A 17,824-nucleotide genomic window follows, 5' to 3' on the forward strand; every position below is an offset into this window, starting at 1 on the left:
ACTGAGATAATCTAAACCACTGATTGTCTGTGTCTGAACACACCTTGGTCATTTGAATTGTGGCAGTATGGTTATTTACTAAGTATTTAACCTTGTTTGCTACGGAATTATACCTTATCTAACAAAAGGCGAGGTTGTTGCAAATATAATCATAGACAGTAGACGCGAGATGAGTTTCAACCCGAGTCCAATTCACATAAATGACGCGTGACGTCAGACCGTTCACTTTGCCGCGGCCGATAATCGATAATCTGGTTTTGATCGTTTTGATCGTTCATGCATTTTTGATTTTTGGACAGTAACAGTTTTGACGCGCAGATTTTTGTACTCCCTGGTGTACATTTACACCACAACATTTGGCGATGGAAAAGTATGGGGCGAGTTCGCTGTATGGTCCGAGTTCGTAGCGGCGATGAGATACCCATTCAAGCTAGTAGGAAACCCGTGATACTGCATGTTAGCGAAACTTAAGTTTTTCTCAATGCTATCTTAGTCTTCCCACTTATTTCAGAATAAAGACGAAACTTGCAGCTTTTCGTGAAATGAACAGCGATGACGATAGTACAACGCCGTATAAGTGTTCAGTGGTATTGAACCCTGTAAAAGTAAAGATGGCGGCCGTGGCGGCGTGAGATGAGTCTTGTCGCTCTTGGCCGTTTTTTTCTAATCGGGACATGTATTTCAAGTGAATGCTAAACCAAAACACGGTTTCTAAGAGCGACCAAAAGTATCATTAGAAGTCCAGAGTTAGGTTAGGACACAATGAATAGCCGTTGACTGTATACGATACGGTAGACTTGGTTCAAGTTTGTGATTTGTGAATGTTTGAGTTCGGTGAACTCGATGTTTTGTGTTCTGTTTTTATATGAAATACATAAGTTGGATGAACGCTATGCAAGAGAATTTCTCCCGGAATCACAGATTTAGCTTTCTTGCACGATCTGCAGTGCTATAAATTATTCATGAGATGAAGTTTGTATTTACGGATGTATTATTCATAGGACGACATCATCGTATTTGGCATATTGAGAGGACTTACCTCTCGATCCCCCAAGATATGTGCATAAAATTCACATGGCGTTGTTGAGAATGTCGAATGCGATCTCTCACACAAAACTCAGCATGACCTGTGTTCATCACAGGAAACGTAAATTTAACTAGCCTTCCACTATGCAGGTCATATAAGCTTTGATGTGAACCAAGTCTAAAGATATGGATAATCTTTATGCGTATTGTAAACAGTTCTCATCTCATGATCAGCCTCTACGTGTTTAACTGATTCACATCTTTCGGAGAGCTTACCATACAAATGAACCACGAGCAACCGTGGGTGAAATCCTAATGATCGAATCAGTATATTACTAGAACATGTTTTGTAAGATTTTAATCTTTATTTACACTAAAAAAGTATCATTGGTTTCTAAAAAAGCGTTTAATATTTTTTCATACGTTGTGGGCGTCTGTGCGCAGGGGACAATTTTTCACGATAGAACTCACTATATGCTCGCATGATGTCACTTACAGCATGGAGTCGTATTTACAAGAAATAGACATCAATAAATTGAACAGGTATAGAGATTCCATCCACGAATACCCTCTTGAAGTTCACGCAAAGTTTTTGTGTCGTTTCTTTATTCTCAAAACCAGGGCACTGATCGAGTGCGCACATAAAGGAGACCTCCGATTATTGATGCCCATACCTTCAGGATTTGTTGCTCATTTTGAATGTACTGTAGTCTGTCACCCGCAGAATATGATTGTGACTGACTAAATGTGTCTTGAGTGAAATTTCAATGTGGGACATGCAGTGTGCGAAACTCACGTAAAATCTCTACTGGTCAAGCGGCCAGCAACTTTAAAAAATCACTGGCCGTGAAGCAAGTCAACTGGTCCGATCATCAGGTAAAAATCCAAATGTAGCGGAGATTTTTTACCCGCACTCAGTATAGGGGCCAAGAAAATGCCATTGAATAAATAAAAGAGACACCATTCAAAATCCTAACATCAAACTGTTTTATTGTGATTTATAATTCTTTTTTTCTTTTTTACTTCTTCGATGAAGGTGACTATCAAAACAAAAAAGTTGGGGCATCTGATCTCAGTGTTAAAAACATGAAATCAGTGAAAGGTAAAGCACTGACTAACACATAAAATGTTTTTATTTCCTAAAATAGCCTTCCATGGCAAATATTTCTAACATTGAGAAAAACAGCACAAGCGTTGACTTGAAATATGTCCCAACACTGAAATGCTAAGCATCCACAACTACGTTCAGGGATGGGTAAGTTTTGGCAGCACAAACACCGGATCATAGACAAATGGAGTCAATACAACAATTGACTCTTTTAAAAAATGATTCTGGCTTCTCCCCTTTGAGGGACTCATAATTAAATTCAAGGAAAGGAATACCAAAAAATTAGGGCAACTGATGAAGAGTAATAATACTGAAGTGTCGAAACCTACGTTAAGAGACGAATCACAAATTTAAAATGTAAGCGTAATCTTTACAGTGACCAAGGCAAATGGCCATCAAGGTCAAAATATAATGTAGACGGTACTTTGCACAGTGTTTAAATATCGGACATCTACTTTCTAATATCGAAGTTTGACGTCCGATGTATTTCCGCCATACATAACAATCTGTATATCGGGCCTAATATCGATATACTAGACGACACAAGAATGACTTGCTTTCTGTCACCGCACACCGGGTTTGAGAAATTGCGATATTTTACCTCCGGCTGATACATATCGATGATTTCGGGACCCTTAATGGTAAACGATACTAGGCAATTCTGGAATGACTTGCCTTGCGTCTCGACACGCCGGATCTGTGAAATAACAGATATTTACTCGATATTTATCGGCGATTGGCGATATCGTCACTAGAATGACTCGCCTCGTGTCTCCGGCACGTCTGGTATGTGTAAAATCACCGATGTTCATCGGCGATTTCGGGACTAATGTCCGATAATATATATGTCCGATATATATGTTGGACATTTGCTACCGTAACGTCAAGGATCTTGCCAAGCCCAACTTCATCATTTCTGCTCTAACTTCGATACAAGACGATACTATAAATCGCGGGTATATAATCGATATATATATATATATATATATATATATATATATATATATATATATATATATATATATATATATATATATATATATATATATATATATATATATATATGGGAGATCACTACCTTACAGATTTGGCCCCGCGGTCTAGCCAAGCCCGACTTCCTTAGTCCGACTCTAACTTAAGTTATACGATACTAGACTTGTCTAAAACGGTGGGTAAATATCCAATATCGGAATTCCACCGTCGAGGGGCCATGATCTGACCAAAAATTCTAATTTCGATACTGTGTTGTCCAGTGGTTGAAAATATCCAATATCATACAAAAGCGCAATGTTGAAGTGTCCTCGAAATCCAGTTCTCCTCTACACATACAACCACGGTCCCTCCCGAGGGACCGTGATACAACACGGTCGATATGCTAAACTATTACTCTTTTATGACCACGACGAGATCTTAATCCCAACACATGCTTTTACAAATGGGGAGCATATTCAATAACGCAGAAAACATAGGTAAGATCTTTCGCTTTGATGCAGTACCGATCCGTCTGTTCACTTTTATTTGCTAATTTCCCGTTATGCAAATCTTTGAAACAATATATTCGTATCTTTGAATAATTTTGTCAGGTATTTAGCTTAGCAAAACATTCTGGTAAACTTCGGTACACAGAGAAAGTTACTGGCCCGCGTCTGTAGGAACAGCAGGACATCTTTCGAAAGTTACTGGTCCGGCATAAAAACTGCTAGTCTCGGGTCATCGGCAGGTGTGAATTTCACACGCTGGGGACATGCAATTAAGTAAAAAATCATGTATTGTTTTTCACGGCGGACTCAGAGTGAGGCGAGGTCAAACTGACGGCGATTTTCGGTCCACGATGCTAACTTTCGCTAATATCTGTAATATCGATCACCGACAAGAATACATCCAATCTCGCATTGGGACGACCATTATTACACATGTACCTCAGTTTACTTTCACTGATTTGACTGTGACAACCGTTGGTTGTTTGATAGAATGTGATCGATGAGCACCTTCGTCCGATTACGGAGTCTGTCTGGAAACTGTGACAGTGAGTGTATCTGACATCAACTATCTTGTGCTACAGGCATCTATTAGCACCGGAGAACAGGCCAAAAAGTGGAAGAATAGGGATGTGTCTATATGATTTTATTTCTGGATGGGTGCAACTTTCATCGTTTATCGTACTGAATCAGACCGTATTACTTTGTGTGACTTCGTCTAATTCAATTTTAATTTTACTCATATATGCTTCCAAATTCAATACTCAAAGATGCCCAGATCAGAAACATTCATAAACCTGAATACAAAAAATTTCCTACATCACAAGGACTAAGTAGGCATTGTGTGATTTTTACCTCTTTTGAGTATATCTTGTCATACACGCCGTGCAAACAATAGTTACCTTTCATTGAACATTCTACAATTTCATCATGCTCAACTTTAGGGCTATTTTGGTAAAACTGATAATTTTGAGGTCACTGGACAGGTGCAAGGTTTAGGAGGATACAGCGACATCACAGCACTTTAGGTATTTTCGGATATTGTTCTCTAATTCACAAATTATTGTTTAGGAAAACTGAGAAGTGGTGGGTTTCTGACATGCAGTCATCGAATAAAGTCGCAAATATCGGCTAAGTTAGAGTTATAGAGTTTATAGCTATTACAGGTTGGGGACGTGGCCGATGCCACACGCGCAGTTTTATCCTATATCATCGGATAAAGTCGACAATAACATTGTCTTCTAAGATTGAGACTAATATCAGAAGGATTGGAATGTGGTCGAAAATAACGTGCAGTTGTACAGCATATCTCGCTAATATCGTCTATCTTCAAAATGAGAGTCTAATAGAAGACAGGTTGGGAAGTCACCGACACCACCCTTGTGGCCAACTGTTGTTGACCGACACTGGCCATATTGCATTGACACAGGGGGACTTGTGGATGCACAAGTCAGATCGAGATGACGTTCAGTGACAGGGCGTTCAGATCACAAAATTTTATAAAAATTGTCTTGTTTTGTTTTCCTTTTGTGCAATACTTTCAACACTTTAATATTTGGCCGTGGGTTGTAAATCTTTTCTTTCGTTTTGTCCGGTTGTCAACGCCGGTCTGGGGCTCCCACCTGGTTTATGAGCTTTTTTAAAGGGAAATCAACACGGTGTCAACGCCGAGGGCTTGGCCCTTTTAGAAAAGCATGACCACACTTATGGCAATGCGTTGACTACCCCTTCTTTCTTTCCGGAAACCATTACAAGACGTCCACTAGGTGAACTAATTAATCTCTCTCTCTCTCTCTCTCTCTCTCTCTCTCTCTCTCTCTCAGCTCTCTCTCTCTCTCTCTCTCTCTCTCTCTCTCTCTCTCTCTCTCTCTCTCTCTCTCTCACACACACACACACACACACACAGACACACACACTCTCTCTCTCTCTCTCTCTCTCTCTCTCTCTCTCTCTCTCTCTCTCTCTCTCTCTCTCTCTCTCTCTCTCTCTCGTTTTGTTTGGTCGATATCGAAGGTGAACATATTTACATTCATGTAAATATCAAAAGTACAATTTTGATTATTGTTCGTAACATATTCAGAAAAAAAAATGAAGTTTTCCATGAAACCTGAAAACTGAAGTACCAATTTACGATTAATACGCTGACGGAAATACGACGACATAGTATGACCCTTATGTTTGAGGTCAACTTTCACCCTGTATTCCAAGAAGGTCTACTGTGATCCCACGGCGAGGATGGTAATAGTAGATAACGTCGATCGTCGGAAGTATGCATGTGTGTTGTATTTATTTACAATAAAAATAATATCTGTAATATATGAGAAATCAGGACAGACAAAAAAATCGACTTGTGAACCAAGAGTTCCAGGTTTGCGATGTGGGTGCAGTGATTGCACTTAACTAACTCGCCAGCTCGCTCACTTGTAGATGTATAAACTATACAGGAGCAGATAACGGGGTTGTTCATTAAAGATGCTGTTTCAGGAGCAATTTTGTGAGGGCGAATTGTTTTATTTATTTGTGGGGGGCAGGAGGCTTTGAGTTTTTCGAGGGCAGGAAACAATAGTTTATCTGGCTGGCAGCGGATAATTTTATGGAAAGGGTAAAAGCACACGGTTGACCTTTAGAGCCTTCCTGTAAAGGTGGAAACTGCTGGTAAAGTTTTACAGCCCGCTGTCTCATCATGGCTAAAGAGTACACAAAAAACCACACTATGACAAATGCAGACAAAATAAATCAATGAGAGCTGATGTGTGCAGTTTTTTCCTGAATATAATACGAGTGAAAGTAATCACAAGGGAGGAATCAATTTTTGTCAAAACAGGGGAAATCAATGTGTTCGTGCAGGGGGTTGACAAAAATAACCGCGGAGAGGGGACGAAGCAAAAATCTGTGGGGGCGTATAAACAAAGTTTTAGAAGAGGAGAGGGCGAAGATATTTTTCAAGGGGGCATGCCATGCCATTTTTTTTACATTTTTAGTCATCGTAAGATTTTTTTAATAGTCACTAATTGTATACAATTCCGCTCTTCACCCAATACGCGAATACAAATCAGGTGAGGTGTATTTGTGGCGACACGGGAGGGCGGGGGGTGGGATTGTTCAAAATAAGTGACTGTGACATTCATGTATTTCCAAAGAGGCTTTACGTTCAAAATAATTCATTTTCATATTTTTTAAATTTCTGATGAAAGAATAGACCAGCGTTATGCATATTCATACACTGTGATAAGCTTAATTATTTTTTATACATTTCATTTGGTGAAATTTCATTTTTTATACAACATCCTAAAGCTCGCTTGCAAGTATCGAACTGCTGAAACAGGTATCATTAAACACCAACAAGTGCATACCAGTAATCTGTTTGCATGATTAGGCTAAGGCTCCAAATGGTTAAGATCAGTTTGTACACAGAAATTAAACATTGTCATCCAGTGTTTGCTGTTTGTGTTGGAGGACAACTTCACTATTGTGTGTCTTACATAGAAAAGTTTCAAAAGTTGAACCGCAATGGAAAAATGAACCTCAGCTTTTCCTCTCTCTCTCTCTTTCTGTGGGAAGTGAAAGACACAGAAAGCTTACTGGCTTGCGCACACAAGAGTCAACACAAACAACATCTCAGATGTATTTTAACACAACAGATATTTTTTTATTAACAATGAACTGGGCTACTGGAATATACACGGTTTTGCCATTCAATAAAATAAATACATATTATTTACAATAAGAAGAAAAAATGCCACCTCATGTTTGCATTTCACAAATACATTTTAACTGCACGTGGAATGACACACATTATTTTCTCTCTATTAATGGTGTCAAAACCTGCGATAAACTTCCCTTGAATTTTTGAAGTGGAATGAATGATGCTGGCCCAGACATTTCATATGCATCCTTACACCAAACCTCCACTGGTTCACCATAATAGTTGACATTGTGATGCTGTTGAAACCATCGCACCTTTGCTGATATAAATAATTCCTGTTTGCTATTCACATACAAATACTGAGAGAAAAAGTACTCGATAACACCCGGTCTTAGTAATCCATTGTGATGATCAATTTTGCCACCCAGTGTACACCAGCGAGCCAGAATTAATGAAGATCTTTTGTATCGTGAGTCTTCAGATCCCAGTAAATCTTGTCCCACTTTCACAGCAGCACATTTCTTAATATAACCAGTCAGTGTGTCAAGAGCAGACTCTACAAGAAAAGTGCTGTACATGTCTCTGAGATTAGTTGTCCATGATGCATCCAGGAATTCCATACAAATAGGACCCACCATATGAAATAAGTGCATTGTTTTTAATGCAAGTGACAAATTAAACTCCTCAATTCCTAGTGACAATCTACCTAATATTGATACTGATTCATCATCAGTTTGTGCCTGTGATGGTGAAGATACATTCTGTTGACAACTCAGAGGGAAAAATGAATTGAATTCCTGGTAGTCATTTGGTTTAGGCATGCTGTGAAGTAATTGTTCATTTATAAATTTCCGCATTATCTGTATTTCTACTGATCTGTGATTGGCACAATAATCAGAAAGTATACCATTGTATCTTTCATATGGGAAGGTCCAAAACGAATACACAGGTCCATAATCTAGAATACAGTCAACTAAATGCGTGTGATAGTGCATATTTGGAGTCACTTTTTCAGAGCCATAAATCTTCTCAAACTGGCGACAAAATTGCATTAGATATGAATGACCTTTAGCTACATTAGCTATAGTTACCACCGGAGCACACAGCATATGACAGGCCAGTACAAAAAGGCGCCACATTTCCATCTCTTTCCCTGGTAAAATTCCTTTCAATGAAAACACTGAAAACAGAATAATCCAATGTTTCCACTGGTCTGCAGTGAAACCACCAAAACTTGTTGCTATTTTTAATGGCATTCTGCCCATATTTGATGGAGCCCTGGTAATGTCAATTTTTTGTTGGATGGTTTCAAGTTGATCTTTAGAAATCTTTGGTTTGTCTTTGTCTAGCCAGATATTTTTCATAATGTGTTTGCCTGTACCCAGAAATAAATTGTGAAGTGGGTCAATGACATGAAATCTTACACAATCAAAGTATGCAAGTCTCATTAAAGATGTATACCGTGCCCCATATTTTGATACTAATGAATTCCTATCTTTCTTAGACATTTGTTGATCAGTCTCTTCAGCCTGTTTCCGATGATCAGAATTGTTTCGCTTTTTGCAGGTTCAAAACCCCCATAGTCAATTTTCTCACCAAAGTTGTTACACACAAAGTCTTTCTCACATTTAGAACAGCCCCTTTTAGCTGTATGTCCCACAAACCCACAGAGTTTTCTGTTGCTGGTACATCAGATACTACATTAATTAAAGCAGCATGGAATTTACAAACTGCTTTTTTGCCAGATTCTATAATGGAACACGTTTAAACCTTCATCCCATAACAATTTCATTTCTTCAACTAAAGGGTTGAGAAAAGAATTAACATTCAGTGAAGGCTCCCGAGGACCTGGTATCAACCCGACAAGGATGACATTTTCCTTCTTGTACCGTTCAACACGTGGCAAGTTAAGAATTACCATGTACAGTGCTCCTACACTATACGGAAGATGTTTGAATGGGCAAAACCAATCTAAATTCAACTGAAATGCATAATTTTGTGGAAAGTTTAAGAAAGACCGGCCATTTACAGTTTGAAACTCTCGCCAAATTCTGCCATCATAAATATCTGACAGGACACCGGGCGTTGGTCTCCTGTCACGCCATAGTTCACACTTTTCTACAAAACCTTCACGTTTGACCAGATCTGATAAAGACTGTAGCACAGATTGTAACAATATACTTTAAATGGGTATAAACGCTTCTTGTTTCCCTGTAGTTCTACTTCTTTGAGTAAAGGTGCTCCACACGGTTGCCTGAATTTTTTTTGTTTATGTGCAGGAAACTCAATAAATTTACATTTGACAGGCACATTTTTATTACCCACTCGCTTGTAACAATCATTGAACTTATATACTGAACAACATTTTGGGCAAACAACATATTTGATAAACCTGTCTTCATGTAGACCCATGGATTTTTTCAGTTTGTATAAACTTACAGGCAAAAGAATAGAAAAGGCAGAAATGCATGGGAATATTGCTCCTAAAACATGAAACAATGTCTTGAAAAACCAAGTATCAACATCATACATGCATCTGTCACATTGTGAAAATACCACAGGTAGGAAAGAAAAGACAAAACAAATTGGCTAATGTCAATAACCTTGGATCATGTGACTCTGCTGCAGACACTGATACAAAAAGATCTGAGGAGTTTAAGTGTTCCTTGAAATCCTCATTTATATCGTCCTCGTCTACAGTGTCCCAAATCTCACAATGCCCACTCACAAAATCTCTTTCCTCGTCTGTACCAGGTTCACAGAAGTACACACGGTCTTCCTCCTCTAAATCCTTTATAAAATTTTGGAGTAATTCTTCTCCATGTTGAATGTTCTCGTGAATTCCTTCAATGTCCATGTTCTCTTCACTTGTGAGTCCATGCTGATCATCAGTAAAACTGACAGAGTCAACATCATTGCCAGACAATATCTTAAAACGTTTATCACTGAACAGTAATTCTTCTTCTTCTCGGTCAATGTCATCAAGTGTGGTCCAGGTGTCAGAGATTTCATTATAGTATCGCTTGCGGTGCTGCTTGTAGACTTTTACTATCACCTCATCATCACAGTGTGGACAATGTTTCCTTTTTGAAGCCATCGGGTGCTAAAGAACACAAAAACAAAGAATACAAATTACAAGATATGAACAAAGATATATCTACAGTTCTACATGTGGCTGTATATCAGTCTATCAAGTACAAGTCATCACTGATGAAACAATCCCAACCAATTCAATATTATTTAAATCTTTGACATTGTGTTATGAGGATTCTTGACAACAACTGAAGAGTTTGTATATGCAACTAACTGTGCAAAGTCTACTGGCAGCCCTTTTGGATTATATCAAACAAATTAACTTCATTGTGTATATGTGTAAGTAAATAAAATTAGAAAGGTAACACCCTTGTAAACAACCAAAATAAATTTGAAAGCGATTTGGCCAGCTGTTTCAGAGAAGATTTTTCACAGAAAATGATAAAAATCACCAAAAATTTCAGCAACAATAAACAGTCAAGATACATATATCTTCACGAAATATATAGAACTGTATGAGATCCACCTAAAGTACTTGCACACTAATTTTCAAACAAATCTGAACAGGGGTTCTTGGGTTATCAATTTCTGCCAATTTTCACATTTTATCAGCTCATTGGGCATTGACAACTTCATTCGAACAAAATCCCATCTACAGCCCCAAATGCATCAACACACTAAGTACAAGCTGAATGCGAAGTGGTTCTCAAATTTTTACAGTGAACGGCTAAACCCTTTTCCTGCCAAGTCCATATTTCACCACCAGGTCAAGATGGTTAAAATAAATGAAACACAACATATTCCATATGGTGTATTTTAACACAATACTGTACATTTGAAAGCTGTTGAAAACATAAATACTGTAAACTTGATATTTTTGGATTAAAGATCCTATAACATACCAAGCCAAGTTGGTTAAAATACTTCATGTTTTGGCTCAATACCGCTTTTTACTGACTTGGCTGATGGGGGAGTGATACTGTCTAGCAGGAAAAGGGTTAAAGACGTACATACTACCAGGGCCTGAAAATTTCCCTTTTTTTCACTGGTCCCAAGGTAAAATCCACTGGTCCACAAACTTTGCATAACAATACACAAATGATTCAGTTCTCTTACTCATTTTAAATTTGCTTTTATTTCGGTGAGGTTTGCTTGGGATGCACATACAGAGACATGTTGCATACATGTATACATTTACTTGGCAGATTTCACAAGTTCTTGTTCAGTAGTTTCTGTCTTACGAGTACCCGAGAGTTTGTGTCCTTCAATATGTCTACCTATTTCAGGGGTAATGAGCCACCTCACAGCACAAAAAATTACTCACAATTCTCTTTGATTTGTATCCTTGAAGGTTACTTTTCTAAAAACTTTTTCAGTTCTGCATGTAAGCACTAATGTACAGCATCAGAATATTTTTTAACAATATCTAATAAAAGTACGTTTAGATATTTTAGTGAAAAATTCAAAATAACCACTAAACAACCATAAAAGTAACATTCTGTAGGTACTACAAATGCCGTGCTTTTTGGGCAGCAAGTTATGACGAACTGAAGGGGTCGTTCTCTGAGAAAACTTAGCATGCAAATTTCTTTTGTCACTTCCATTGCAAAAAATCAATATCCTTTTGTTTCATAAAACAGGTGTAACTAGTCTCCCTACTTTCCATCACATTATTCTGTATGGCTGAGGACACAATCTGTGGCAAATTTCACAAAAATGCCATCTCCTCTCTCAATTATGCATAATTTTCCACATTATTTAAAATGAGAATTGAGAAGAAAAGTGTGAATAAAAGTACGTTTTCAAAATTATGATAAATAGTCTGTGAATTTGTCTACACATGGAGGACTTCACTCAGGGATCTCTGAGGAAACAAATCATAATGAATTATGGGAAATCTACAGTACAGTGACACATTGCTATGGCAGGATCTGGATCAAATCTTTGAAGGGTTGGCCCTTCTGACATAATAAACAGCTGATCTTGAAAATTTTGAGTCATAGATGTGCGTTTTAATATTGTTCACCTTTGAAAAGCCTCTTTTGCATGCACTTGTGCTGGGTGACATTGTGAACAAATAATCTAACAACTTGACCATGCCTTCACCAACAACATGAACTGACTGCAATACTAATGAATACACACTCAGCAGAGAGTTAGTCTCTAAAGTTCCTACAATAGATTTTTACTGCTAGCCAATCACTGCAAACTGACTCTCTCTCTGCATCAGAGAAATAGTTGGAAACAGGAGTTTCCTACATTAGTTTGTGCATTTCAACATTACCATATTCATATAATTCCTCACCTAAAAGCCATTTATGAAATTTAAGATTTTGCATTTCTTTGAGTGGTTACTGGCTCATGATATCAAATCTTTCATTAATATATCTTATTGTATTATTTATGAGATTGACGTAGACTTCATCAACAGTGTATTCTGGCATCAATGCTTTGCCAGTGATTTCCAAACTCCAAATTTACGATCATCAACACTATACACTTCAAGAAAATATTTAAGATTTTTGCCAGGAACAGATTTTAGTGCATTTAGTTTCACGACAGTTTGTTCAAGTCTGTCTGGAATTTCAACAATCAACAGGTCTTCTAATTGAAAGGCTCTTGACAAATCAGAAACAATGGGTAAATAATCTAACAAGAAGTACAACATCTTGATAAACTTTACAGATTTCAGACTCCTCAAGTAACCCTTAGCACGGTTTGCATTATCAGGACGACCTCCAGAAGCATTACTTCTACTAGTACTATTCGCTGATCACAGCATCTCACATGATGTAGTAAGCACTAGAGGGAAACGTTCCCGCCTCTGTTGCCAAGTGATGGTGATTTAGCTTTTTAGCATAACAAGCTGCTTCAGTGAAACATTTGACCCCGACATCAGGAAAATCCCCAAAACGAAATTTAATTGGCTCCCATTCCTACTGGTCTGCGGACTTTGTGGGGTGATTTTATACTGGTCTGCGATAAAAAATCACTGGTCCAGGACCTCAGACCAGCATAATTTTCATGCCCTGACTACGGATGCAGACTTATGCTTTAAGCTCAGATTGGTACACCAAATGCAGGCTAAATTCAGCATATTTTATTTGACATACAGGTTCTTCCAGTGTCCCTGTCATACTGCAATGTTTCTGTTTGGCTGGCCACACAACTGCTTGATAACTTTATAAAATTTCAATTTCCCTCTATCAGTAACGCATTATTTTCAAAATCATCTGGACTGATATTGACAATAATTGTCTACTTCAAAGTATGCTTTCAAAAATTTTATGTTGTCTACAATTTTCTCTACACATGTGAGCTATGCTAGGCTTGACTGGGGAATATCTATTGCTAAAGATCAAAATGAATCATGGGATATTATCTTGTAATTCCATAGCCTACAAGCAGTGGACAAGCCAATAAACAATTGTTTGTCCAGTGCATGTGGTCTATACACCTGACAAGATAAGGGACAAGCAGTGGACAAGCCAATGAACAGTGTATTGTTTCATGTTTACAGACTGACAACATGAACTGGCTGCTGTGATCAAAGGTGAGAATGGGTGAACACCTTGCTCAGTTTCAGGTTTTCAAACAAACCAGAAGGATGGGCAAATCAACAAGATTATTCCACACTAGACTACTACATTCTAACACTAACATTTTGGTATATTGTCAGGAAAATTCGAATTATTCTCTGAAACAGTCACCAGGTGAACCTGCACCGTACAAGTTACCATTGACAGCAAAACAAAGTGTGGTCTGTGTGAACATTATGTGAAGAGCCTATGAGGGATGCACAAGAGCCATACACAGGGCCGTATCCAACAAAACGTCAAATTATGATTGGGACACACCAGACATTAAAAAATACAGGACCAAGTGTGTTGACGGGACAGTCTGGAAAAAATGATGAAGAACACATAATTCTTGGCAAAAAGAGTATATATTGTCTGTACCCAATTAAAATTGTCATCTGAAGAATTATTTTCGTTTTGACAATACTTGATTATTCTGGCCTGGCTATGGCATGATGTATATACTAGTACACAGACCTAAGAAACCATGGTGGTAGCAACATTACTTCCTCGCTAAAATTAAACAGGAAGGATCTTGCAACTTACCGTATTCAGAATTCAAGTATCAGTCAACAATTACAATAACTGATGAAGATTGCTATTTCAAACTGGCATGTAGCGACCTACAGGGAAAAATATAGGGAAAGCCTAAGTTTTTGCTTGGTTAGTCATGACTTGTGTCATGACAGTGTGGTAGTATGTCCTTTCCAAAAAATGTCTCTTATGACAAGGTTTTAGCTTGGTTAATGTCCATGGTCTTGTTTTGCAAAGACATGTGCAATTGTTCAACTTGGTGTAAACAATAGACTGTCTTGTTACTGTTATGTTGACCATAATTCAACTATCATCACCTGCTTCTTTACTGACATTGATCATTACTCTGAAATCTACTCTATTTCTTGGCTTCACTACTTTACATATAACTATGTTAATATTCATTGTCCAAATAAAGACACTGTCTTAGTTATGGGAGTACAGGCACAGTGATGATTTTACATCAGATGGGATTATTTGTGTCCTTGTATTCTTTACATCATGCTTTGCGTGAATTGTGATCAAAATGTTTTGTTTATCTAACTTCACCCATATTTGTAGCAGTTTAAACTTAGTTCACATTTCTTACGCGATGAAAATACACAAACATTTCCAAGCCTTATTTTATAGCAAGTGTTAAAGAAAGACACCCATCAACCCACACACCATTTCTTGTTGTTTCAGGGCCTGTGTGAGTTTTAGCCTGTAACTTTCATGACCTCTGCTGTTTCAGTCCAGACACCCGAGATGTTTTTGCTATGAGTAACTAGAGTATGCAGTTTTCTTGGGCTGTTATAAAATTAAAGTGGGGTCACTAGCAAATTATAAATCAACAGACCAGACTCTAATTTACTAGGGAAACTGCAAATGTATAAACTTTTGGCAATTAACAAAATTGATGACTACCATGTTTGTATTTCTCATCATGTAAAATATTGCTCCAACTTACTCAGCAAGATTACACCCAAATGATAAGGTAAGTTAAACTTAGATGAAAGTTTAAGTTGGGCTTTGCTGCAGTTCTGTACCCCACAATTATCTGTGACAGTGTGTATGTGTATAGACCTCTCAGGTCCACAAAAAACATCAAGGAAGTCATGGGCTCTTGAACTTATGGCAAAGTTGGGGTGTGGGCTGCATTTGTACGGGCAGACACGGCTAGGGTGCCAGGCTGAAACAACCAGGGTCATAAATATTATGGGTTGAAACCAACACAGGCTAAAATATTTTGTAAACTTCTTTAGGAAACCTTTGATGACACTACATTACTTCAGCTGGCAAAGTCAAGACTCTTCCGCTACAACCATGTGCTTTGGCTTGGACCTGGTCCTATGTTTCATGTAACCTAACATTTAGCAGTTTGTTAGACAATTATAAACAACTCTGAATGCCACCAGATTATCAAGCTAAACGTTCATACTTAGAGCTAGTTTCTTCAGGAAATCTGAAAGTTGCATGAAATGGTCTACTTCCTGTACATATTTGACCATTCTATAGCCTACAAGCGGTGGACAAGCCAATGAACAATGCATTGTTTGTCCAGTGCATGTGGTCTTTACACCTGACAAGATAAGGGACAAGCAGTGGACAAGCCAATAAACAGTGTATTGTTTCATGTTTACAGACTGACAACATGAACTGGCTGCTGTGATCAAAGGTGAGAATGGGTGAACACCTTGCTCAGTTTCAAGTTTTCAAACAAACCAGAAGGATGGGCAAATCAACAAGACCCTTCCACACTAGCTACATTCTAACACTAACATTTTGGTAGATTCTCAAGACAAAATTCGAATAGTTTGAAGATTTCAAAATATTTTTCGATATTCAACAAATTGTGAAATTATAAGTGGGACAGTATAGACATTAAAAATACATGATCAATTGTGTTGACATGACAGTCTGGGAAAAAAATTATGAAGAACACATAATTCTTTGCAAATAGCGTATATATTGTCTTGTACCCAATTAAAATTGTCATCTGAAGAATATTTTTGTTTTGTCAATACTTGATTATTCTGGCTTGGCTATGGCATGATGTATATACTAGTACACAGACCTAAGAAACCATGGTGGTAGCAACATTACTTCCTCGCTAAAATTAAACAGGAAGGATCTTGCAACTTACCGTATTCAGAATTCAAGTATCAGTCAACAATTACAATAACTGATGAAGATTGCTATTTCAAACTGGCATGTAGCGACCTACAGGGAAAAACATAGGGAAAGCCTAAGTATTTGCTTTGTTAGTCATGACTTGTGTCATAACAGTGGTACTAGGATCATGCCATTTCCCAAAAACCTTAAACCTATGACTAAATCGCTTGAATGTTCATGGAAACAATGGATGCATTACAATAATTTGAGTCTTGTCCTGATAAGATATGTTTTTCTGGACTATTTCCAGACATGAGCTCACCGCTGCATTTGACAATGAATTTATTTGCTTTTAGGACTATAGCTTTTTTGATTTTATGCCCATAACAAAATTGAAAGTGTATTCTTTATTCCTCTATTTGTGTTCAAAACCACTCTCCCTCGTGCCGATGTGAAACCATGGAATACCAATTTTGGTAGCTCTAGCCTATAGCCTCCTCTATGGTGAAACAGTGACATTTGCCCTACGAACGTAAGTTGAAGTAGAGTGGTAAACACGACTTAATTTTCTACTGAAGCTGTATGGAGATTTGGTATACAAATCAATACATTCGTTGATGCTACTTTCTTGGCAGTATTTTTTCTTACGTACGGCTAAATCTGTACATCGGAGCAGGGGCAGCATATCCGTGGGGGTCATTCACGGTTCCGTGTGTTTCGATACATGTTGGCCGGCCGCCGCGTGGTATGCATAGAAAAGTCCGCATGCATATCACGCGGCGGCCGATACGTATCGAAACAACACGGAACCGTAGGGTCATTTGGAGGGGAGGGGTAAGGGGACCCGGGGATCCAACTATTACAAACCGTACCATCGGCGGCGGAGGCCAAAATTCAGTCAAGGATTTGGTGAATTCATGGGTCGAAACGGTACGTATTCAAGTTTCTAGCCTCCAAAACATTCTGCGATCCATTCTGAATTTCTGTACCGGTCCGCCACGGATATAGTACACATCCACGATACATGCCGAGGGAGAAATTTAACTTTGGTTTTACTTCGTCGTCTACCGATGTATACCAAGCGTGAAATGGAGAAGAAAACATTTATTCCTTTTCACCGATTGCCTTGCCTTTATAAAATAAACTTACCTGTATATATACTGTAGCACTCTCTGTGCTCTCGGATTCGCGTCTCTCGTTGCACGCCGGAAACTCTGTCAAGGAACAGGAAGTTCAAAGTTCAGGTCTGGCAGCGCCCTCATGCTCAGAACGTCCTCGTGCGCTTCAAAACAAAGTGCCTATTTAAAATACGCGAATGTTGGCTCCA

General features: G+C 38.2%; 2 protein-coding genes and 1 long non-coding RNA gene across 4 annotated transcripts in view; 1 reads left to right on the forward strand and 2 right to left on the reverse strand.

Moving 5' to 3' along the window:
- Window positions 1-17,824, forward strand: part of LOC139137307 (uncharacterized) — a 622,870-nt gene that overhangs the window by 95,434 nt on the left and 509,612 nt on the right. The gene's annotated exons all lie outside the window — the stretch shown is intronic.
- Window positions 1-17,824, reverse strand: part of LOC139137018 (nectin-3-like) — a 69,866-nt gene that overhangs the window by 7,615 nt on the left and 44,427 nt on the right. The gene's annotated exons all lie outside the window — the stretch shown is intronic.
- LOC139137010 (uncharacterized) lies at window positions 9,814-16,626 on the reverse strand. Its single transcript, XR_011553288.1, has 3 exons — window positions 16,529-16,626; window positions 14,416-14,492; window positions 9,814-10,361 (listed from the first exon to the last, which is right to left on the reverse strand). It is a non-coding gene; the product is annotated as an uncharacterized lncRNA (long non-coding RNA).

This window comes from Ptychodera flava, chromosome 1 (genome assembly GCF_041260155.1).
Source record: "Ptychodera flava strain L36383 chromosome 1, AS_Pfla_20210202, whole genome shotgun sequence".
Lineage (NCBI taxonomy): Eukaryota > Metazoa > Hemichordata > Enteropneusta > Ptychoderidae > Ptychodera > Ptychodera flava.